Source organism: Rattus norvegicus, chromosome 2 (assembly GCF_036323735.1).
Source record: "Rattus norvegicus strain BN/NHsdMcwi chromosome 2, GRCr8, whole genome shotgun sequence".
NCBI classification, from domain to species: Eukaryota; Metazoa; Chordata; class Mammalia; order Rodentia; family Muridae; genus Rattus; species Rattus norvegicus.
The window spans coordinates 91,378,616-91,403,292 of NC_086020.1; the positions used below are offsets into that span (position 1 = coordinate 91,378,616).

The window sequence follows — 24,677 nt, forward strand, 5'->3', positions numbered from 1 at the left end:
TAAAATATTAAAATATGGTCTTTCTCCTTGTTGCTAATATTGTTTTCCTCTGAAATCTGTTAAGCTAGGCCTCCATAGCTCACATTGTTCTTAGTTCTATTGGGTTCTAAATTTCAATGAGGGTGTCCCATTTAGCCCGGATTACAGCATTCAACTGCTTTTCTAGTGCAAATTTCCAGTATTTCTGGCATTCTACCACAAGCAGCATGATCAGATGTGTTCTAGCAATACAGGACCCCTGATACCAACTTCCGTCTAAGTCAGTTTTCTCTTGCGGTAATAATATGCCATGACCAAAACAAGTTATAGAAGAAATAATTTATTTGGGGCTTACAGTTTCATTATGTGAAAACATGATCATCATGGTGGGAAGCACAACATCAGGAAAGAGGCCTGACACAGGAGCTGCAGGTGAGGACGTACATATTGGCACATAAGTGTAAGACTAAGAGAGACATAATTAGGAAAGAAATGAGCTTCGGAAATGTCAAAGTCCATGTTTTAACACAATTCCTTCAACAACCTCCTAATCCTTTCCAAACATCTCCACCAACTGGGGACTAAGCATTTGATAATATGAGCCAATGAGCACCTTTCTCACTTAAACCACCATAATATAGAAAATGAGTCTGTTTTTTTTTCATGTGTATATATTTAAAGGCTTACAACTATGCATTAGACAATCAGCAAAGTGGTTATCCCTAGAGGAAGCTAAGTATCCTAACCGCAGAAGTCAACAGTTGATTCTTGTTCTTCACCTACAAAATTTTCCCCTTTCCATGTTGCATTGATATTGTCACATTTCAATCTTTTTTTTAAAGCTGTTTCAAGGAAGGTAAGTTTTGGACAGAATTTGTTCGTTTTGGATTTTTGCCCCTTAGATATTTTTCTGATCCTGCTTTTGTCATGGTCTCTGGGCCATAAGCACAGACTTTATGATGTAAAAGTGTCATTTGGAATTGGGCTTTCCACAATCTGTTGATCTCTATAATGTGCCCAGTTGGGGTTTTATTTAAAGGACTCCATTTGCTGGAACAGGAAATGTCCTGGATGACAGGTTGTAGCTTCAATTGTCTGTGAGTCTTGAAGATAAGATTTAGAATGTAGATAATAATTCTGCTAGTCTATCAAAATGTTGGTAGTGTGTCTTTTTCTAAAGCTCATCACCATACTAGCCTCAGAAAGCCAGTTAGATTTCAGTACCAACAACAATTTCCACATTGGTTTGGTCCAAAGTCCAATTAGCTTCTGATTGAACAATCTTAAAATAACAAGAGCAACAAAAAAATAAATTCTGGAAAGTTACCAGTGCAAACTTTACATTGTATTAAAGAGTTGTAGTTATGAACAATATGTTTCTGGCACAAAACACAGGTATGTAGATCAATGAAATAAAATACAATGTCCCCAAAACAGAATATTCATAAAAACAGTTGTCTGTTGTTTGATGGAAAGTTAAAATATCAAAGAATGGAGAAAAGACATTATCTTTAGCAAGTGGTATTGGGAAAATTGGATGTTCATATGCAAATAATGAAATGAAAAGATAGACCCAATATCTATCACTGTGTGGACTGCAATAAAACATTATATGAAAAAGTATATAATATTCTCAAATAATGAAAATTCTTAAATATAAAACATTACATAAAATATTTCATAATGCATACATTTTTAAATAAAATTTAGTTAGATTATTATTAAAGTGGAAAAATGTGTATTATATCTAGACTAAAAATTGCCTTTTCAGAGCTGGGGATATTGCTCAGTAGAACACCATTAACTCATCATTCCTGAGACTCTACATTCAATAACTAATACTAAAAACATTATATATCAGAATTTTAGATAAAATTATAATATGAAACGATTTTAAAATAACAAAAATTCATATTTAAATATGTGAATATCGGCATTTGACAAACTATTCTTTTTCACAGTAGCTAGACTTGTTTCTTAAATACTTTATTTGGAATTGGGTTAACATCACATCCCTGTAGACTTTCTGCCCTGCAGAAACTTCCTAATCTTTCACAGCCCCGACTCTTAATTTGACAGTAATTTTTATTGTATCTGTTGTATATATGCATATGTCTAAGATATATATATATATATGTATACACACACACACACACACACACACACACTGATGATTTCATTTTTATTGCTTGGGTATACAAGGTTTCAGGACCGACCGGTTAACTATGGACAACGAATAAGGAATCATAAGCTGGAAGAGGCTAATTTCACTTCTCCTAGTCATCCGAAGTCACCCATCGTTCCTAGGTATTTGACCTCCTCACAATATCATCTTGCTTTCACATTAATATCTCCATTAGTATCATGCTTTTTCTGGTTTTGTTTATGTAGCTACTTCTGCTGGTTTATAGAAAAACAATTCTATTGAAAAAAACTGGCAGGATAAATTTTTTTCTCATTTATATGATCTCACAAACCCTAGGAAGCTGGCTGAGTTTCTTCTTCTAGATAAGATTTTGTTCCCATTGAGTGGACCTTAAATCCATTTATATCCAGTTATATATATATATATTAGTTTGCACTCATATATGAGTGCCACCTCTCCCATCTTTATGGATATTTTACTTTGATAGTCAATGTTATAATTCAAACATGTTGCAGCCAAATAGGACTTGGAGGAAAAACTATATAACTGTTGCATGTAATTTTAAAAGCACACCTGCTCCTTCTCTGGTGTTGCTGCCCACTGTATGCTCCAAGATAGGCTGCCAACAAAGGCCATCTTACTCAGCCCTCATGGCTCACTCAGTTCTAACAAACTTCCAGCTCTGATGCTTTTTCCATGAAGGCCAGGAATTGTGCTCCCTCTCCTCCTGCAACCACCACATGGCTGGCTCTGCCAATGTATAACCCAATTGTGCCTTTGCTCCTGCCTTCATGAGTCACTACAGATGGAAAACACCAGACAGTTCCAAACACTTTAAAACTGTTGTAGGCAGAATTGATTGTCCTATAACCATCAGCTATCCTATATCAGAATTCTGACAGTGGCAGAGGAGGTCACCACTGGTTCTAGTCACCCCCAGGCCTTACATGCTGTACATGGCCATCTCCCCAAAGCCTGGTCAAAAAGCACCCCCTCTTTCTCATCCCCCTCTTCCTTCTAGTACCTGGAAATCCCACCTTTTTCTCTTTGCCCAGAAATTAGCTTCTGCAATCTTTTTTGAAACAATCAAGAAACCATTAGGAACACTACACTGTTACCTATATATCATTATGTAAGAATTGTTATTATGTTGTTGTACAGGTGGTTAGAGCTGAAGTGTAACCTAACTTGGAGGCAAGTTTGTTCAAAATGCTCATATAATGGATATTTATATTTTAATTCAAAGTTATAGTTTAATTCAATTTATATTCCCATTAGTATTATGACTCAATACAAGTGTTGTAAAATCAAAAAACAGAAAAGACAAATTGAAATATATCTTATAAAATATGTACTAATCCAGTTTGACTATAATACATAAGAAATGATTACTCTAATTTGCCTATTAATATTGCTACAGAAGGTGTACTATTAATGTACTTGCAGAAAATAGATCTTGAATATACCTCCCATGAAAAGAATCATAACAGAGTCTGCGTTTGCAGGGCCTTGAAGCATTATTACCTGAGATGGCTCCAGAAGAACATGTTTGCTCTGTTTTTTTCAAATAAAAACAAAGGAACCCACTCACAGAATTACTTACCTAGCCAAAAAGTACAGAACACCCATGATGCACCCCACAGACTCTAAGTAGTTAAACAAGATGGAAGGCCCAATTAAAGATGTTTCAATGTCACTTACCAGGGGGAACAACTTAATCATGGGAAGCAGAAGGAGGGACCTAAGTGAGAGGGGAAATGGGGGGTAGATGACAGAATAGGTATAGGAGGAGACTGGATAGAAGCCCAGAGAGCCTGGATAATGAATGGAAATATGCAGCTGTCAGGGGTTGGGAAGGTAGGCAGGGGAACATCTAAAAAGTCCCAGAGACCTGGGATGGGCAAGACTCCTAGGAGCCAGTATGGGTGACCTTAGCTGAAATGCCAAACAGTAGGGATATGGAACCTGAAGAGACTACCTCAGTGCACAGTCAGGACCCCCAGTGGAAGGATAGGACCACCTTCAAATTTTCAACCTAAAACATTTTCCTGTCTCAACAAAATGGAGAGACAAAAATGGAGTAGAAACTGAACAAATGGTCTACAAGTTCACCAGTCCGACATGGGCTCCATCCCATGGGTAGGCACCAAATCCTCACAGTTTTACTAATACTATGTTGTACTTGCAGACTTGACTGTTCTCTCATGGGCTCTACCATCAGCTGACTGAGACAGATGCAGATATATACAGCCAACTATTGGACAGAGATAGGAGATAAAAGAGTTAGGGGAAGGGTTGAGAGAATTCAAGGAGATGGCAACCCCATAGGAAGACAAACAATGTCAGCTAATCTGAACCCCTGGGAACTCTCAGAAACTAAACCACCAACCAAAGAGCATATATGGCCTGCTCAGTCCAAGGCCTATATATAGCAGAGGACTACCTTGTCTGGCCTCAGTGGGAGAGAATGTGCCTAGTTCCATAGATATTTAAGTCCCAGGGAGGAAGGATATTTGGTAAGGGGACACCCTCCCAGGGGCAAAGGGGAGATGGATGAGGAAAGAAATCTGCTGTGGGGACTGAGAGGGAGGGCAATATTTCAGATGTATATAAATAAAATAATTAATTAGTAAAAAATAAATAAGCAGAAACAAACAGAAAATTTGTTTAAATAGCTAATGAGCATAGTCTATGTTCATGACTATGATAAATTTTCTTTATGTGTTCTTCCTCACAAAATTTAGACTTATTACAGTTTGTGTTATACCTCTTGAGAGACCACTACAATTAGAGTTTAATTATACACAAAAAGGACATTATTCTTGGGTTTAAAGTAACTTGTTTATCATCCTCAAGAAAACTTTATGTTCAAAGAGACAATGTTGATTAAAATCATGTGATAAACCTAACAGTTTACATTAATTATAAGCCAGAATTTATCAGTATTCTTTTAGAAATGAGCAGGGTATGTTATGAACCTGCTTATAAACTGTCCAGGATGCTCAGGAATTCTGTATTGTTTTGATTAAGTGGGGATTGAAGACATGGGGAACAAAAGAATAATCAAAATGTTGATTATAGCAAATAGAAAGCAGATTTATAAACACAGAAAGTGTTCAAGATGTCAGAAGCACAGGGAGCATACATATAGAGTTAATGCAAGTGACTTAGATGGGAGACAGTAACTCTGTAATCTAATACCATCTCCTTGCAATAGATGTGAGCTGTCTTTCCAACTGCGAGAACTTAGAAGTGTATTTTTTGTTAGTTTTAAGATTGTCCTTTGAGCACTTTTTGGGTATATGCCCAGGACAGGTATATACCCAATGATGCTCTAACATACAACAAAGACACATGCTCCACTATGTTCATAGCAGCCTTATTTATAATAGCCAGAGGCTGGAAAGAATCCAGATGCCCTTCAACAGAGGAGTGGATACAAAAAATGTGTTACATTTACACAACGGAGTATTACTCAGCTATCAAAAACAATGACTTCATGAAATTCATATGCAAGTGAATGGAACTAGAAAATATTTTTCTGAGTCAAGTTACCCAATCACAGAAAAACTCACATGATGTGCATTCACTGATAAATTGATATTAGCCTCAACATATAACAAAGACACGTGCTCCACTATGTTCACAGCAGCCTTATTTATAATAGCCAGAAACTGGAAAGAACCCAGATGCCCTTCAACAGAGGAATGGATACAGAAAATGTGGTACATCTACACAATGGAATATTACTCAGCTACCAAAAACAATGACTTTATGAAATTCATAGGCAAATGGAGGGAACTGGAAAATATCATCCTGAGTGAGGTAACCCAATCACAGAAAAACACACATGGTATGCACTCATTGATAAGTGGATATTAGCCCAAATGCTTGAATTACCTTAGATGCACAGCACACATGAAACTCAAGAAGAATGACCAAAATGTGAATGGTTCACTCCTTCTTTCAAAGGGGAACAAGAATACCCTTGGCAGGGAATAGGGAGGCAAAGTTTAGAACAGAGGCAGAAGGAACACCCATTCAGAGCCTGCCCCACATGTGGCCCATACCTATATAGCCACCAAACTAGATAAGATGGATGAAGCAAAGAAAGGCAGGCTGACAGGAACCGGATGTAGATCTCTCCTGAGAGACACAGCCAGAATACAGCAAATACAGAGGCGAATGCCAGCAGCAAACCACTGAACTGAGAACAGGACCCCAGTTGAAGGAATCAGAGAAAGGACTGGAAGAGCTTGAAGGGGCTTGAGACCCCATATGAACAACAATGCCAACCATCCAGAGCTCCCAGGGACTAAACCCCTATCCAAAGACTATACATGGACTGACCCTGGGCTCCAGCTGCATATGTAGCAGAAGATGGCCTTGTTGGGCACCAATGTAAGGAGAAGCCTTGACCCTGCCAAGGTTGAAACCCACAGTGTAGGGCAATGTGGGGGGGGTGGGTCAGGAAGGAGGGTGGATGGGGAGGGAAACACACACACACATAGAAGAAGGGAAGTGGGAGAAGATAGGTGGCTTACTGACAGGAAAGGGAATATCATTTGAAATGTAAATTTAAAAATCCAATAAAAGAAAAAAAAGTAAAGGAAAAGCTGCATGAATATAGAAGAAAGAAAAAAAAGATTGTCCTTTGAATGCTAGCTTTCTGTCCACACATATAATTTGAATTTATAAGAATGTTTTCTGGGTTGGGGATTTAGCTCAGTGGTAGAGCGCTTGCCTAGCAAGCACAAGACCCTGGGTTCGGTCCCCAGCTCCGGAAAAAAAAAAGACCAAAAAAATTAAAAAAAAAGAATGTTTTCTGTTCTGGCTTATCTAGTGTAGCAATCCTTTTAGATTTATTTGTTTTGTTTTATGTATCTGAGTGTTTTATCTTCAGGTATGTAAGTAAACCACCTGAGTACATTGTAGCTTCAGAGGTGAGAAGGAGATGTTGAGTTCCCTGGACTAGAGTTACATCTTTGAGAGTCCATGAAGGTGCTTGTAACTGAACACAGGTCCTGGGCAAGAGCAACAAGTTCTGTTTCCCTCAGAGCCATCTCTACACACTCTGGTACAGAGATAATAAAGTTCTTACTGATTGATAGATGTTATATATCATGACATTGATAATTAAGATTATAAATGAAAGTAATAAAGAAAGTGAATTGCATGTATATGTAGAGGCAGAATAGAATCTAACCAAAAGGGGAAAAATGCATATGTGACTACATCCTCATTCAAACTTTTAGCCAGAGGAAGATATACTTTAAAGATATATATTTTAAACTAGCTTGATGTTTCCACCCTTTTTGTGTCTGATGCTCCAATTCTCTTCCTCATCTCCCTCCCTTCCTTCCCTCATGTTGCCGTTTGCCTCTAATCCTCCCCATCCACTAAGTTTTCATTTCTTCACATCCCCTCCCAGAAATTCTCTTATTTTCCAGGTTCCCAGTTTCAGGTTCCTTGCCCTTAACCATTTATTCCCAACTGGGTCTTTACAGTTAAAGACTCTTCACATAGTATCTGTCTTTCTGAGCCTGGGAAACTTCACTTGACATAATGCTTTTTGGTTCATGAACTTCCCTGAAATTTTTCAGTATTTTTTATTTTATATATTTATATTCATATATATGCCCCATTTTCATTATCCACTCGTCTGTTGATGGACATCAAGACTGATTTTATTTTCTTGCTATTGTGAAATGTCAGGATAGAATACACAGACATCTGTGCAGTAGGTGTAGAACCTTCTGGACATTTTCTCATGAATAGTTCACGTAGAAGTTCTAATTCAGATGTTCACAACTCCACACATTAATTTCTATAGCACCTACACTAGTCAGAACTCTCACAAAAAGTTCATGGGGTTCATTATATAGGTGGATAGTATGATTCTGTGACTACCTGAGGTCAGATCTATAATACTCATATTATAGATTAGAAGATTCTGGGAGCCAGGTCTGGTGAGAGACTATTCTTCATTTAAAAAAAAAGTGGAGATCAATAGAAGAAGACATTCTCTGGCTTCCATAAATACCCACACAAAACACATATTAAAACAAGATAATAAATAAACAAGAGACAACCAAGAAAGAAATTAAATGACACCTGCCTGAATATAAATTGAATTGTTTAAATGTTCATTTCTCCTTGTTTCAAGAGTCACCGTGCCTGTTCCCATCTTCACAATTCGGTAGGAAAGTCAAAAATCATTCAAATTATACACAGAGAAACTGGAGATGTTGCACAGAAAATAAGAGCACATACTCATCTTGCAGAGGACCATAGTTTAATGTCCAAGATACACCTTGTGTGCCTCACGCAGTCTTCAGTTCCAGTTTCTGGGGCAGAGGCATCTCTGGCCTCCCACCTCTGTAGGCACACACACTCGCATGCACATAACCCCCAACCCATGTTAAATATTAAACATAAAGATAAAAACAAAAATATTAGAATATAAACACATGTGCAGCTAAGTTTATCCAGGTGAAAATTTAAGTACATATACCCAGATTAAGAAAATAAAATATGGGTGAAATTTGTAACTCCCATTTGACGATTCCTTCATGTTCTCTCCCTTTCATGCAATTTTACAAGGTTCACATCTTAGCAACAGAAACACAGTAATATGTGCCTCAGTTTAACAGGAGGCCCCGGCTTCCAGGGGATTGGTTTAGACTCAATCATGAAAACATATTTTCTAGCATGTACTCAATTTCACATTTTTAAAAGGAAAGCAGGTTTTCATCACAGACCATGCCTTCTTCATTATCATATTATTTTGAGATCCTTTCTAGGTAAGAATTTACACAGAGCTCTCTGGAAGCCAACTTTGTAACCGTTAGTCTGCTGTAATCAGAGGTCAGGCCTTTTCTAGTCAGGAGAGCAAACTCAAACCTGCCATTTGGAAAAAAATAGTTACTAATTTATGATTAAAAATGAATGGTAAGTAATTTTGAATTTTTCAAGTTAAGGTTTTACTCAATTTCATTGAAATATCATAGTCAAACTATATTTATTTTATGAGTGCTGCCAAAAGCAAATATTCAGTGATCTGTAAACAATCTATTATTTTATAATGGTAGGAATCAGAAGTCTAATGAGAAAGTTTCTAAGGCAATGTGGCCTTTTATCCTGGGATAAAAATCTCTTCCAGTCCCTCTCTTAACTTCTAAAATTGCTGGTAACAATCAACAAAAACAAAGCTAGTGCTTTGATTTGATGTAACAGTCCAGTCTGGGTCTACATTTATCTGTTCTCTCACAGTAATTGTGTCCTCATTTCTCTCTTTTTAAGGTCATCAGTTTTTATAGTCTACCCTATTTCCAAATGAGGTCACATCTACAAACACTGGAGATTAGAACTTCGAGATTTTTTGGGGGGAATGGAACCAATTACATCTATTAAATATATTTTTAAAGCATTGTTAGCCACTGAAAACAAACAATACAAAACCAAATTAAAGCTTGAGTGTAGAGAGATCCTAGACAATGCAGCCAGGGTTAATATCATATCAGTATTCTGGAATAAGTAAGAAAGCCACAGTTTTCCATAACAACATTTGGGAAGAAAGTAAGTTGACTTCTAGACTACCTCATTAAGCCAAATGAAGTGTAGTGTAAAGTGTTTGTGTGCATGTTATGAATGTTTACTGCATTTATTATATTTTAATTATATCCATATATGTAATTACCATTTTTATGTTTCTAAAAAGACTGTAGTATTGAATTTCATTTTCTGTTTCTATATGCTTAAGAAACTAATGTATCTTTCTATTGAGGCACAGTACCAGATCCTTTCAATTAATTGTATGATCACACAGCAGGCACATTCTTCTTCCAGATGCTAAAATGACAATTGTGTATGTTGGCGTACATTCATGAGGAGTCAGCATGCAGAGAAGCTTTTCTTCTCACTTTGATGCAAACCTAGGCTCTCTTGGGAAGAGGGAATCTCAGCTGGAGCATTGTCTCCATTAGATTTTCCCATGGTCAGTCTGTGGAGACATTTATAGGACTGTTAATTAGTGTATATGCCAGTGATGGTGGGAACGTCCCTCAGGAAGTGAGCGTGGGCTGTATAACACATGTGGGTTTGGGAGCAGGTCATTAAGCAGGATTCCTCAGAGGTCTCTTCGTTTGCCTTCAGGTCTTTCCCTGTATTCCCTCCATGATGGCCTATGAACTGAATCAATTACTCTCCTACATGCATTTGTTTAGGTGGGATTTATCACAGCAAATGAAAAATAAACTAGGACATGTACCCACTAGAATGCAACAGTTCTTCTTACAAAGAATAAAGAAATGTGCGATGGATTTTGGCAACATTATGTTGTAAGGCACAATATAAACAGAAGAAAAATGAGGAAGAAAGGGAAGATAAAATCAGTATAATTCTCTGACAGTGACCTGATGACAACAGTACAAAGAGGAGGCAGATTCAATATTCAAAGTTATCTTGGGCAGTGGACTCTCTTTATATTTAGCTTTTAAATGTTCAACTAGCAATATCTGAGTGATGACCGGTCAGATTGGTGGGTAAGAGGGGGAAACTCCTGTGGTTTGATAGACCACATGCTTCATATAAAAGAATAGGCTTAGAGGCTTGAAACTGTCTTTGAAATTTCATGGGACAAGGGGATAATAGTAAGAATGAGTTACAAATTAAAAATTAAACAATATGAAAATAAATATTATTATTTATTACAAGTTGATAGGATTCCTAAGATAACCTAAAATCATATTATTATAATAATATAAACACAGCATGAATATGTATATTTTAAGCCAGAAATTATTTTAAAAATACAGAAAAGAAAAACATTTAGAATGAAAAATTGCTGATGGTCAGAGTCTATGAGCTATGGAACATATATTCCTACTAACTACACTGCACTTTTACTTAGCTAGTCTCAAGAGATATTTCTGTGCCTTGAGACTCTGAGAAATGACTTTTCCTTTTCAGTGATTGAGTATCTTTTTTTATCCATTCTATAAAATCCTCTTTTATCTCCCTTTTATTTACTCTTTATCACAATAATATGAGTTCTCAGTCAAGGCTCAGTGTATTTTTCAATGTCACTGGGTGCCACTCCTCTCACTTTCCATCTACCTGTCAGGAGGTAAAGAACGGCTGTGGAGCCCCTCCCTTTCAGGAGTGCCAGATTGGGACAGGGATAAAAACGGCTGAATCATAGTTGACATCCATGTGCACTGGTTGCCACAATGTCACTGTGCAGTGCCCTCTCTTTGCATTTCGTTGTGGTGATCTGTTGATCTTTTTACATTCTGTACTGGGGGAGAAAACTTATATTCGTTGTAGAAAAATTAAAATTTAGTGAGGAGTTTAAGTATTCCAAATTATCCAGGTGAATTAGTTGTATGTTTGTTATTTCAAAATGTTAGCTATTTCGTTTTTATTGAGATAATTTAGATTGGATAAATTAATAAAATAGATAATCAGAATAATAGCAAGGAAGTTTTCTTGGGTATATGTATATCCAACCAATGTATTCTATTCAATCTTTCACTGTTGATTCTTCAAGCTGATCATCGGTATGAATGAATTTATACTACCTAGTAATGAATTAAAATGAGGAAATAGTGTTTTTGGATATTTTTGGATAAAAAGTTCTAATACCATATATATATATATATATGGTATGCATACCATAGTGTGCAGTGATGTATGTGGAACCAAATACATCCAAAATAAAACCAGGACAAATGCAAAACTTCTCCAAAAGGAAATTTTAAAAAAGTTGAAATAAGGTCAGAGTCTGATCTTACATATACACGGTTGGTCCTCACTCAATCACCTCAGTGGTAGACTCTGTTAAAGTGTGTGTGTGTGTGTGTGTGTGTGTGTATTTTATTAATATTTCATTGTTAATTATTATTTCTTTTTAGACAATTGTTTTTGTTCCATTTAATTAGTCTTAAAATTTGTAAAATAACTCCTAATAAACCATACTGCCAGTATCTGCCTCAATACAAATCCAGCTGCCAAAATATACTATGAAATCTTTTATTGCATTGGTATTAGTCAAAAGTCTGAAAACTGCATATATATATATATATATATATATATATATATATATATATATATATATATGTAATTTTATTTACATGCGTCTTTAAGTTGAAATGTTAAGGAAATTGAGTACAGGATGCTGCCATGCAGCATTTTGCACAAAGCATTCCTTAAATAAATTTAGAGAATTACAACGAATTAGATTAAGTAAATTTAACTCTAATACTTTCAAATTATCTATCTTTACCTTGACCTATAAAGGAATATTACTAGGGAAATAACAGAGTCATAGTGATTTTTAGTTTTTCAAGGATGTGAAGTGATGCTTATGTCTAGAACAGTTTCTGTTTTTCATGGATATATTCTGACAAAGCTCACACTGATAGTTAAAAGCTTTGTGGTTGACAATCCTATATCTTGTCTTTTCTTCAAAGAAGACTTTTAGATCTAAAGATTCACATATTATTCTAAACGTGATAATATTTACCAAAAATGAAATATGTCTTGTATGCCTAGGTTTTCATTTACCAGGCTAAGCTTATGATAATCATTGGTAAACATTTTGTGGTTTACAAAGTATTAGTGGTTAGGAAAATATTACCAATTAGAACTCTGTAGTCTAGAGTAAAACTTACATTTGGCTATCGGTCACTGAAAAAGACCAGGGGAGCCTGTCAAATGGTTGGAAACAGTTCTCAGTAACATTCCAGTTGTAACCAGGAACTTGTTCACTTCATGCATAATAAAATGATTCCCTCCTGTTCAAAATAATGGTTAATAAGAGTAAGTTTAAGAAGTTATAGTTGAAATTATCTTGATTCATCATATAGAGTACAATTATATAATATTTTAGCATTTTTGCTTTATTAACTTGAGTTTTTATCTTCACAGAATTATTACAATTTATTAAGAAAAATACAACTTAATTGAATGGGATGCCATCTAAAAATCAATAAACAAAAAACCCAACAACTGCAAATTTACTCATCTCTGTCCCACAAATAGTCAAAGTACTGGTATTTTCATAGTTATATATTCAGGGACAGAGATGATGTAGAGTGCATAACAAATGATAAATATATTGATAAATAATAGATGCTCTATATTTTATAAATATTTTAAAATTTCAAAGTGATTTAATTTTATATGCTAAAAATTATATCATCTAATATATAAACATTTTAACATCAAGACTGATGATATTTATATTAAAAAAGAAACTTCATTAGAATAAAGTAATCCCCATATATTTTTCACTTTGGAGCAACTCAAATGCTCAATATTTCCATATTTCTCTGATTGGCATAAAATGGCCACTCCCATATGTGGGTCTTCATTTTTAAATATAAGCATGTTTTGCTTTATACTTTTTGAAAATTAAATCATGTGAGTACTGAACATACAGAGCAATTTTTGTTAACATTATTACTAAAGTAATTGAATATTGAATATCAAATAATTCTAAATTAATTGAATATTTGCACACATGTTGATAATTTACTGGTAAGCTGAGGGATCAGTCTGAGAATATAAGAGAAATGAAGAGAAAAGTAGAATACTACTACACTGTGACTGCAGAGCATGTAGATATCTGATATCACTGTTCTCTTTTTCTGAGGAAGTTTGCATGACAATGAAAATTTTTAATGTTGAAGTCATATTTTGGGTTTATCCTTATGATTAAGATCAATTATTTGTTTTATGTAGCATTGTTGATATAAAATTTCATCCGATGTACTTAAATGGTATAAGAGAAATACCTACTTTAAGTTTATAAAAATTATAAACTCATAGATAAATAAAAGTACTAAAACAGGTGCTTTAATCATTTGTTCCCTGCTGTGAAAGCAGTATTAGTGACACCCAAGCACCCTTTACTGTGTCCCTCTGATTTATCTCTTCAGCTATTATATCACTATTTGAACACAAAACAGTTCAAATTAACAAAGTATAAGATATTTTAATGTCCATAATTTCAATTTATCCCATTTTCATAAATGATTCAGTGTCTGTTTTACTGATGAGATGGTAGAATGACACCAAGTATATCTCACTGGACATGGTGGAAGTGCATTTCTCATTTTCTACTGTTTTCTCTTCTATCACTCCATCTCATACAACTTTGAAGAGTGTATGTAATGTGATACATGTGTAATGAGATTATAGAATGTGTCAAGTTTGTATTTGATCATGAATAAGATTCAAGGCAGACATTTTGGGATGCAATTCAGTACAGGACCTGGGTACAGTATTTTCTCTTCTATTAGTTAGCCCATCATCAATGAATCTACATTGCAGAGCTTGAAAACACAGCATGTAATGTACTCCACCCTCGAACTGAATCATTTTTATTACCTGTAGGGGTAGAAAATGTGTATGCATTTTCTTGTATTTATGGATAGGATGTTATCTTTTCCATAACAAATTATCACTCAAAGAATAAAACATCTATTTGTGCAACTGAAGGAAGTACAACAAGTTTGATCATACAATTTTGACTGGAAGAGTGTGATTTTAGATTGTAATTCCTTTTAAATTTATTGTGAATTTTTTTTTCGGACATTTTAGAAAGTTTTCATTTCTTATTATGTGGAGATAATAAATTAATTTTGTAGAAGTTAAATGTTGGTACTTGTCAATTAAATTAGCAATTATACTCCTAATTACTTAAGATGAATGAAAACTTTTCCATAAAAAATGTTTATTAATAGCTAGCCCAGCTTCCTTTATTATGAATAACATCTAAAAGTATGTCTAGACTAAAAATAACCAAAGTAATAAATTATTAGCTTTTTTTCAATTGAGTTTTAGTTATGTCTAACTACAGTTATTAGAATGTAAGTAACTCAGGAAGGCAAGAGTAGCTTAGTGTAATATGTCACCCAGTATGCCCACTCAGGAAGAGAGACAGAGAAAGACAAAGACAGAGACACTGAGACAGAGATAGACACAGACAGAGAAAATCACCTAAAAACAATGGCAAAGTGTAACTGAATAGTGACATTTTTAATGAGATCCTAGAACTTCCAAACCTAAAAGCAGATCAGTAGTTATATAGCAATGACTGTGTTGACAATAGGAGGAATAGAAATACAACAAATCACGCCTTGATTTCATGGCATGGTGAATCATTATCTGAACTCTGGTGATTGTATCATAGTTAATGGTGATGAAGCATAAGTCTATATCAAACTTACCTATTGATACATTTTAATATGTTCCTTTATTTTATGTTGTTCTACAAGATAAGGGTCCTGCAAGCAACCTTCACAGTAAGATGACACCTTTTAATAACTTGATTAAGAAATAAACTTTGTCATATAGGATGCATCATATGTCTCTCTGTTATTGTGCAATGTGCTATATATTTAACACTAGAAGGAAACTCAAATGGCTGAGAAGCACTTAAAGAAATGTTCAACATCCTTAGCCATCAGAGAATACAAATCAAAACTACTCTTTCATTTTACCCCTCTCAAAGTGGTTAAAAGAAATAAAACAAGTGACATCTCATGCTTCAAGAATTTGGAGTATAGGGAGCACTCATCCATATTTTTTTAGAAGAAAAACTTGCATTGCCACTGTGGAAATCAGTGTTGCAGTTCCTCAGGAAGATGACAATTGATTTACCTCAATATCTGCTTGTACAACTTATGGACATATATCCAAATGATGTTTCATCCTACCACAGACACTTTGCTCAGCCATGTTCATTGCTGCTCTACACATAAGAACTAGAATTGAAAACAACCTCGATGTTCTTACAGACCAATGGATGAAACAAATGCAGTACATCTATAGAGTGGAGAGGTACTCCACCATTAAAAAGAAGATGAATATTTGAAGTTAAATGGATGAACCAAGAAAAAATATCATCTCAAGGAAGGTCAAATGTAGAAAGATAAATATATGCATTTGTTTATGTGTTCAATTAGGTGCTGGGTCAAGGATAACTAAGCAATAATCCAAATATATAGAGTAAGGATTGAAGGAGAACAGGTAGATCTCATTAGGAAAGAGAAATAGAAAAGGTATTGATGGATAGGAGAAATTGAACAGGAGGATCAATTTAGGAGGGTGACAGGAGAGGATGATGGAAAGAATACAAAACTGGGAAAGACAGTTAAAATTAAGGACAGTTTGAGAAGCAGTGTAGAAACAATACAGTAGAAGTATATAATATAAATGAAATCTTTAAATGGTGGGGGAGACAGAGTCCCAATAGGATATCCCTTGCTACCAAATTAAACTTCTAATTTTGGTGTTGGGTAATATCTAATTGACTTGTTGGTGAAAGGGATCCAATAGGAGTGACCAAACGAGCCAGGCTATTGCCACGACAGTAGGGTACTCTCTACTGTGCAGAGTTAACTTTGACTGACTTCTTGGTGGCGATTAATCATGAATGAGTCTGTTGACACCTGTCATTGTTTTTAATTAACATGCCATATACCCTGACAAATTTCGCTACTTACATGTACATCCTTGAAAGAAGTCCTAGGCTGAAGGAAATGTGGATTTAATCAAATAGAGATATTGTGTATCATAAACTTGCCATGTAAGGATTTGAGGTCACTGTTTATCTTCCTGGAATTGTTCATTCTTTGTGTTCCTTGCCTTTAAAAGACACTAAAAAATACACTTGCTGCTGGGGTGATATTCACCAGCAGCCTTCCCATATTTCTCTCTCTTGCATCTTCTTTCTGCCTTTCCTATAATCTTCCTTCCTCCCCCAGTCATGGACCTGACCTCTATAAACTGACAGCAAGGACTCACTGCTGAAAATTACACCTACAAAACCCAAACCCATTGAACTTAGAGATATCAAGCTAGTGCGTACATAATGTTTTCATCCCTGCATTTTGACATCTTTAGTACAGGAAGGTATTATGCATGCTAACAAAAGAGAAATATAAACATCAACTCAGTCACAAACTCTTTGATCTACCATGGTATCATGCCTCAAGATAAGCTAGGGAAATAATGTCACAAAGCTTGTGAGAATAACCACTCCATGAGATGGAGCCTGTATTTGATAGTTTTTAGGTGACCAAGAAGCCGAAATAAGATAGCTCAGGAATATATGGTAAAACCAAATAATACTGTTCCAACAAACAATGCACAACACACAAACAACAATAAAAGTGTAGCTTCAAAACTATTCTTAATGACACTGCTATTCATAGATCACTACCTTGCTCAATCATCATCAGAGAGTGTTTCTCCTGAAGAGACTCACAGCCAGACATTATACTGAGAGTGAAAGATATTGAAACACAGTCCTAAATGTGGTGTGTTCATTATATGCCGTCCCTCAGGGCTTAGGACTCCCCAGGGGAGAGGAGGCAGAAAGAGTGTAATAGCCAGGGGGAATAAAAGAATCCAACAAAACAAGGCTCTGTAAATCATCCTGATCAAAGTTTATATGAATACTCAAAATACTGATACACCTCGAAATGCCGTGCATTGCTGTACCAGGTCTTCTGTATACGTGTGTGTGTGTGTGTGTGTGTGTGTGTGTGTGTGTATTATAGCTTCCAGTTTAGTGTTTTTATGTGGGTTCTGACCATATGAACAAGTTGGTTTCTGTTTCTTGTACATTTCTTGGACTCGTTTCCTCCTGTTGGTTTGTCTTGTCTAACTCTGATATGTTAGGTCATGTTTTACTTCATTTTATTATTTTATTTATTATTATCCTATAGAAGTCTGTTTGTTTTTTAATGACAGATAAAATGGGATTCGGTACAGATTGATGGAAAGGAAGAACTTGTAGGAGAAGAGGAAAGAAAAATTATAATCAGAATAGTTATGTGGAAATTTTTCAATAAAAGGAAAACCTGAAAATTAGCTAAAAAACAGACATTGGAACAAACATCAGCAGCATCTTTATTAGAATAATATATAAAGTGGAAGTGAATTCTGGATAGTGTTTTCCCACACAATGTGAATGTTCCTTTTCTTCTGCTCAGTTTCTCTCACTTTTCTAAATTTGGTGATTGGAACATGTTCAGCATGGCTCATGTATATATTAAAAAGAGTTGTGTTCATCTTAAATAACTTGCCCCTACCTTCCTTCTCCAAATCAGGTGTCACTTTTACTTTTTACATTAGGATATTAATTTGCATTTTCTTTTCCTCACACCTGAAATTGACTCTTATTTTAGAGTATGTCAACCATGTATTTTTCATCCATTCTCCTGTTGAGGGACATCTAGGATATTTCCAATTTCTGTTTAGGTAGTCATAATGATAAGACTTTAGTTTCTGATAGTCTCAAGAGAAACAGTCACACAGCACCCCACTTTTGGGGCTCTTATTCTGTTTCTGTCCTCTCTTATGATGCCTGAGCTTTTTTGATAAAGTCTGCATTCTGGTAAGTTGTGGTTTTCTGAAATGATCTCCATCAGTTGCAAAATTCTATGGTTGTGGTAGAGGTGTACAAACAATTGAGGTGAAGGCAATAATAACCACCAATAGGCATGAAGAAGGGGACAGGGGAAGGCCCACCAGGCTTCAGCTATATTTACAGTGTCTGTAGAGTTGTAAGAACTATAATCTAAACTGTAGAGAAATGGTATGAGATTATATAGTCCAAGTTTTTGATAGAATTATACAGCTTCACATTTGAACGGCATCCATCAATGTGATTTTATGGATTTCTTACTAAATGGTACTAGTGGCCTTATATACTGAATGATCTCTAGAGAAAGAGCCAGTTCCAGGTCTAAGAATAAGAAAAAGCAAACATCTTCCCCAACAAAGAGCACACCAGTTGGCTATTCAATACCAATGGTCACCCAGAAAACATAAAGGTAAGATTATATGGAATGAGCAGGTTGTTCTTATGTCTCTAGGAGTGTGTGTGTGTGTGTGTGTGTGTGTATGTGTGTGTGTGTGTGTGTGTGTGTGTTTGTGTATGATTGTGTATGTTAGGTGGTGACAACCATTAATAAGAAAAATTGACGAGTTTGAAAAAGATCAAGAAGAAATATATGGGAGCACATGGGAGAAGGAAAGGAAAGGGAAAATTATATAGTTTTATCAGAAACTAAAAAAAGAAAAGAAATTTTAATGAAGTCTACAACAATTTTCCCTCAGCACTCTTTGTTCATAAAATGAACTACGTATGAACTATAAGACATGTGTGTATTTATATATTATGCCAAAGTACCAGAGTAATATCTAAGTTCTACATCCCACGCTGGGCAAGATTTTTAGGTAATTGTCATATATGTTTCTTACATGTTTCAAGTCTAACCTTTGACTTCTTTGTGAAAAATAATCACATAACTGTATGCAAGTGTTAAATTATATTTTACCTAACTGTATATAATACAAATCCCTTCACCAGGTCTCACAAGTTTTCTTAAGATTTAAATGCTAGATAAATTATATTTAAGTAGAGATACATTTTGTTTGTTTTATTTATTAAAAGTTTAATATCAAATTTTTAATCATAAGTATAAGTTTGTGCATTTTATATGATTTTCTAAAGATGGAAAAATTGCATCAAAGACTCATCAATATTTGCATAGATTCATTAGTTGATGTCAAATATTCTCCTTAACTGGGAATAAACATTTACATTCTTATATTTTACATGTATTGTAAGACAATAAGATGTAATGTAGTAAATGTTGTATTAGTGTACTTAGTAACCATAGAAAATCAATCAACAGAAAGCTTTTAACAGAAGAAATAATTATATATTACACTTGTATACAAAATGCAGCACTAAAAACATTATGTATCAAACTTTGCTGAGCCCTGCCTGCAGCTCACTGCTCCCGAACCCTGTGGGAGAGAGAGCTCACCGCCCAGACAGGTGGGCACTCGTGAGACTGCAGAGCGGGAGAGACCACCAATACTGCCCACCCCTGCCCACATCCCTGGCCCAAGAGTAAACTGTATACGACCTCTGGGAAACAGTAGATAGGTGCACTGGAGCTGCAGACCCCCTGCCCCCGAGACACCTCCGGAACCTAAAGGGACTGGATTAACAGCTCTCTGCACACAAATCCCGTGGGAGTGAGAGTTAAACCTTCAGAGAGGCAGACAAGCCTGGGAAGCCAGAAGAGACTACACTCGGCTCACATTTCTGACTCACAGGAACACACATGAACTCTTCAGGCCCACAGGAACAGCTTAAGACCTGTAGACAGTAACAACTACATGCCCAAAAGCAGAACACTCTGTCCCCATAACTGGCTGAAAGAAAACAGGGAAACAGGTCTACAGAAACCCTGACACACAGGCTTATAGGACAGTCTAGCCACTATCAGAAATAGCAGAACAAAGTAACACTAGAGATAATCTGATGGCGAGAGGCAAGCGCAGGAACCCAAGCAACAGAAACCAAGACTACATGGCATGATCAGAGCCCAATTCTCCCACCAAAGCAAACACTGAATATCTAAACACACCAGAAAGGCAAGATCTAGATTTAAAATCATATTTGATCATGATGCTGGAGGACTTCAAGAAAGACATGAAGAACTCCCTTAGAGAAACACAGAAAACATAAATAAACAAGTAGAAGCCTACAGAGAGGAATCACAAAAATCCCTGAAAGAATTCCAGGAAAAAATAAATAAACAAGTAGAAGCCCATAGAGAGGAATCACAAAAATCCCTGAAAGAATTCCAGGAAAACACAATCAAACAATTGAAGGAATTAAAAATGGAAATAGAAGCAATCCAGAAAGAACACAGGGAAACAACCCTGGATATAGAAAAACAAAGGAAGAGACAAGGAGCCGTAGATAGAAGCGTCACCAACAGAATACAAGAAATAGAAGAGAGAATCTCAGGAGCAGAAGATTCCATAGAAATCATCGACACAACTGTCAAAGTTAATGTAAAACGGAAAAAGGTACTGGTTCAAAACATACAGGAAATCCAGGACACAATGAGAAGATCAAACCTAAGGGTAATAGGTGTAGAAGAGAGTGAAGACTCCCAGCTCAAAGGACCAGTAAATATCTTCAACAAAATCATAGAAGAAAACTTCCCTAACCTAAAGAATGAGATGCCCATACACATACAAGAAGCCTACAGAACTCCAAATAGATTGGACCAGAAAACAAACTCCTCCAGTCATATAACAGTCAAAACACCAAATGCACAAAATAAAGAAAGAATATTAAAAGCAGGAAGGGAAAAAGGTCAAGTAACATATAAAGGCAGACCTATCAGAATCACACCAGACTTCTCGCCAGAGACTATGAAAGCCAGAAGATCCTGGACAGATGTCATACAGACACTAAGAGAACACAGATGCCAGACAAGGTTACTGTATCCTGCAAAACTCTTAATTAACATAGCTGGAGAAACCAAGATATTCCATGACAAAACCAAATTTACACAATATCTTTCTACAAATCCAGTGCTACAAAGGATAATAAATGGTAAAGCCAAACATAAGGAGGCAAGCTACACCCTAGAAAAAGCAAGAAACTAAATGTCTTGGCAACAAAACAAGGAGAAGAAAAGCACAGAAACATAACGTCACATCCAAATATGAATATAACAGGAAGCAATAAACACAATTCCTTAATATCTATCAACATCAATGGTCTCAATTCCCCAATAAAAAGACATAGATTAATAAACTGGATACACAATGAGGACCCTGCATTCTGCTGCCTACAGGAAACACACCTCAGAGACAAAGACAGACACTACCTCAGAGTAAAAGGCTGGAAAACAACTTTTCAAGCAAATGGTCGGAAGAAGAAAAGTGGAGTAGCCATTCTAATATTGAATAAAATCAATTTTCAACTAAAAATCATCAAAAAAGATAAGGAAGGACCCTTCATATTCATCAATGGAAAAATCCACCTAGATGAACTCTCAATCCTAAATATCTATGCCCCAAATACAAGGGCACCTACCTACGTAAAAGAAACCTTACTAAAGGTCAAAGCACACATTGCACCTCACACAATAATAGTAGGAGATTTCAACACCCCACTCTCATCAATGGCAGATCATGGAAAAAGAAATTAAACAGAGACGTAGACAGACTAAGAGAAGTCATGAGCCAAATGGACTTAACAGATATTTATAGAACATTCTATCCTAAAGCAAAAGGATATACCTTCTTCTCAGCTCCTCATGGAACTTTCTCAAAAATTGACCATATAATTGGTCAAAAAACAGGCCTCAACAGATATAGAAAGATAGAAATAATTCCATGCGTCCTATCTGACCACCACGGCCTAAAGCTGGTCTTCAATAACAATAAGGGAAGAACACCCACATATACATGGAAGCTGAACAATGCTCTACTCAATGATAACCTGGTCAAGGAAGAAAGAAAGAAAGAAATTAAAGACTTCTTAGCATTTAATGAAAATGAATGTACAACATACCCAAACTTATGGGACACAATGAAAGCTGTGCTAAGAGGAAAACTCATAGCTCTGAGTGCCTGCAGAAAGAAGCAGGAGAGAGCATATGTCAGCAGCTTGACAGCACACCTAAAAGCTCTAGAACAAAAAGAAGCAAACACACCCAGGAGGAGTAGAAGGCAGGAAATAATCAAACTCAGAGCTGAAATCAACCAAGTAGAAACAAAAAGGACCATAGAAAGAATCAACAGAACCAAAAGTTGGTTCTTTGAGAATATCAACAAGATAGATAAACCCTTAGCCAGACTAACTCGAGGACACAGAGAGTGTCCAAGTTAACAAAATCAGAAATGAAAAGGGAGATATAACTACAGAAACAGAAGAAATTCAAAAAATCATCAGATCCTCCTACAAAAACCTATATTCAACAAAACTGGAAAATCTGCAGGAAATGGACAATTTCCTAGACAGATACCAGGTACCAAAGCTAAATCAGGAACAGATAAACCAGTTAAACAACCCCATAACTCCTAAGGAAATAGAAGCAGTCATTAAAGGTCTCCCAACCAAAAAGAGCTCAGGTCCAGACGGGTTTAGTGCAGAATTCTATCAGACCTTCATAGAAGACCTCATACCATACTATCCAAACTATTCGACAAAATTGAGACAGATTGATCACTACCGAATACCTTCTATGAAGCCACAATTACTCTTATACCTAAACCACACAAAGACCCAACAAAGAAAGAGGACTTCAGACCAATTTCCCTTATGAATATCGACACAAAAATACTCAATAAAATCCTGGCAAACCGAATCCAAGAGCACATCAAAACAATCATCCACCATGATCAAGTAGGCTTCATCCCAGGCATATAGGGATGGTTTAATATACAGAACCATCAACGTGATCCATTATATAACCATCCAATGAAAAAAAGATAGCATTTTCAGCAAATGGTGCTGGTTCAACTGGAGGTCAACATGTAGAAGAATGCAGATCATCCATGCTTATCACCCTGTACAAAGCTTAAGTCCAAGTGGATCAAGGACCTCCACATCAAACCAGACACACTCAAACTAATAGAACAAAAACTAGGGAAGCATCTGGAACACATGGGCACTGGAAAAAATTTCCTGAACAAAACACCAATGGCTTATGCTTTAAGATCAAGAATCGACAAATGAGATCTCACAAAACTGCAAAGCAAAGGACACTGTGGTTAGGACAAAACGGCAACCAACAGATTGGGAAAAGATCTTTACCAATCTTACAACAGATAGAGGGCTTATATCCAAAATATACAAAGAACTCAAGAAGTTAGACCACAGGGAGTCAAATAACCCTATTAAAAATTGGAGTTCAGGGGAGGATGTCAGAGAAGGTTTCAGTCTCCGTCTTGCACTGGACAGATTTGCGTTGAACCGTTTCCACAGACTTGAGTCCAGCAAGAGAACCTGGGCCAAGCATTTGAAGACGCCTTTGAAGTACTGACACAACATTCCACTGGAGAAATGCAGTACCCCCCAAAACATAGAAATTACATGGCTATCATTAACCCTTATCCTCACATCAGAGGCAATTCTAACTACTGTGGAATGTTACCACCCACAGACGAACCCCTCTATGACTGGAGAGGTGTAACAAATGGTTCTGCGGACCTGTATTTGGAAGGAAGCTTCCATCAATCCCTACAGAACGTAGCTGAAAGTCAGCTGGTACAAGCCCCTTTCTTCCAGGAAAAGGGAGGAAGAGGCAGGAGGAAGCTTTGGCAATTTGAATACCTTTTCGAATCCCTGTGCAATTCGGAGATGGTGTCTTGTATCCAGTGGGTCGACAAAGCCAAGGGCATCTTTCAGTTTATATCAAAAAACAAAGAAAAACTCGCTGAACTCGGCGGAAAAGAAAAGGCAACCGGAAACCAATGACTTACCAGAAGATGGCCAGAGCCCTGAGGAATTACGCCAGAACTGGGGCGATCACAAAAATCCGGAGAAAGCTGACCTACCAGTTCAGCAAAGCTGTTCTCCAAAGACTTGCTCCGTCTCACTTTCTGGGGAAAGACCTCTTCTAACTCACAGTATAACCAGCCTGATTAGGGCTATCTCAATTTAAACCACTGGAATGCAAATTACTATGCTCACGCCAGTTACCAGAGCTGA

General features: G+C 36.2%; 1 pseudogene; it reads left to right on the forward strand.

Moving 5' to 3' along the window:
* The first annotated feature begins 353 nt into the window (after window positions 1-353).
* On the forward strand, window positions 354-24,677 carry Spic-ps1 (Spi-C transcription factor, pseudogene 1; annotated as a pseudogene).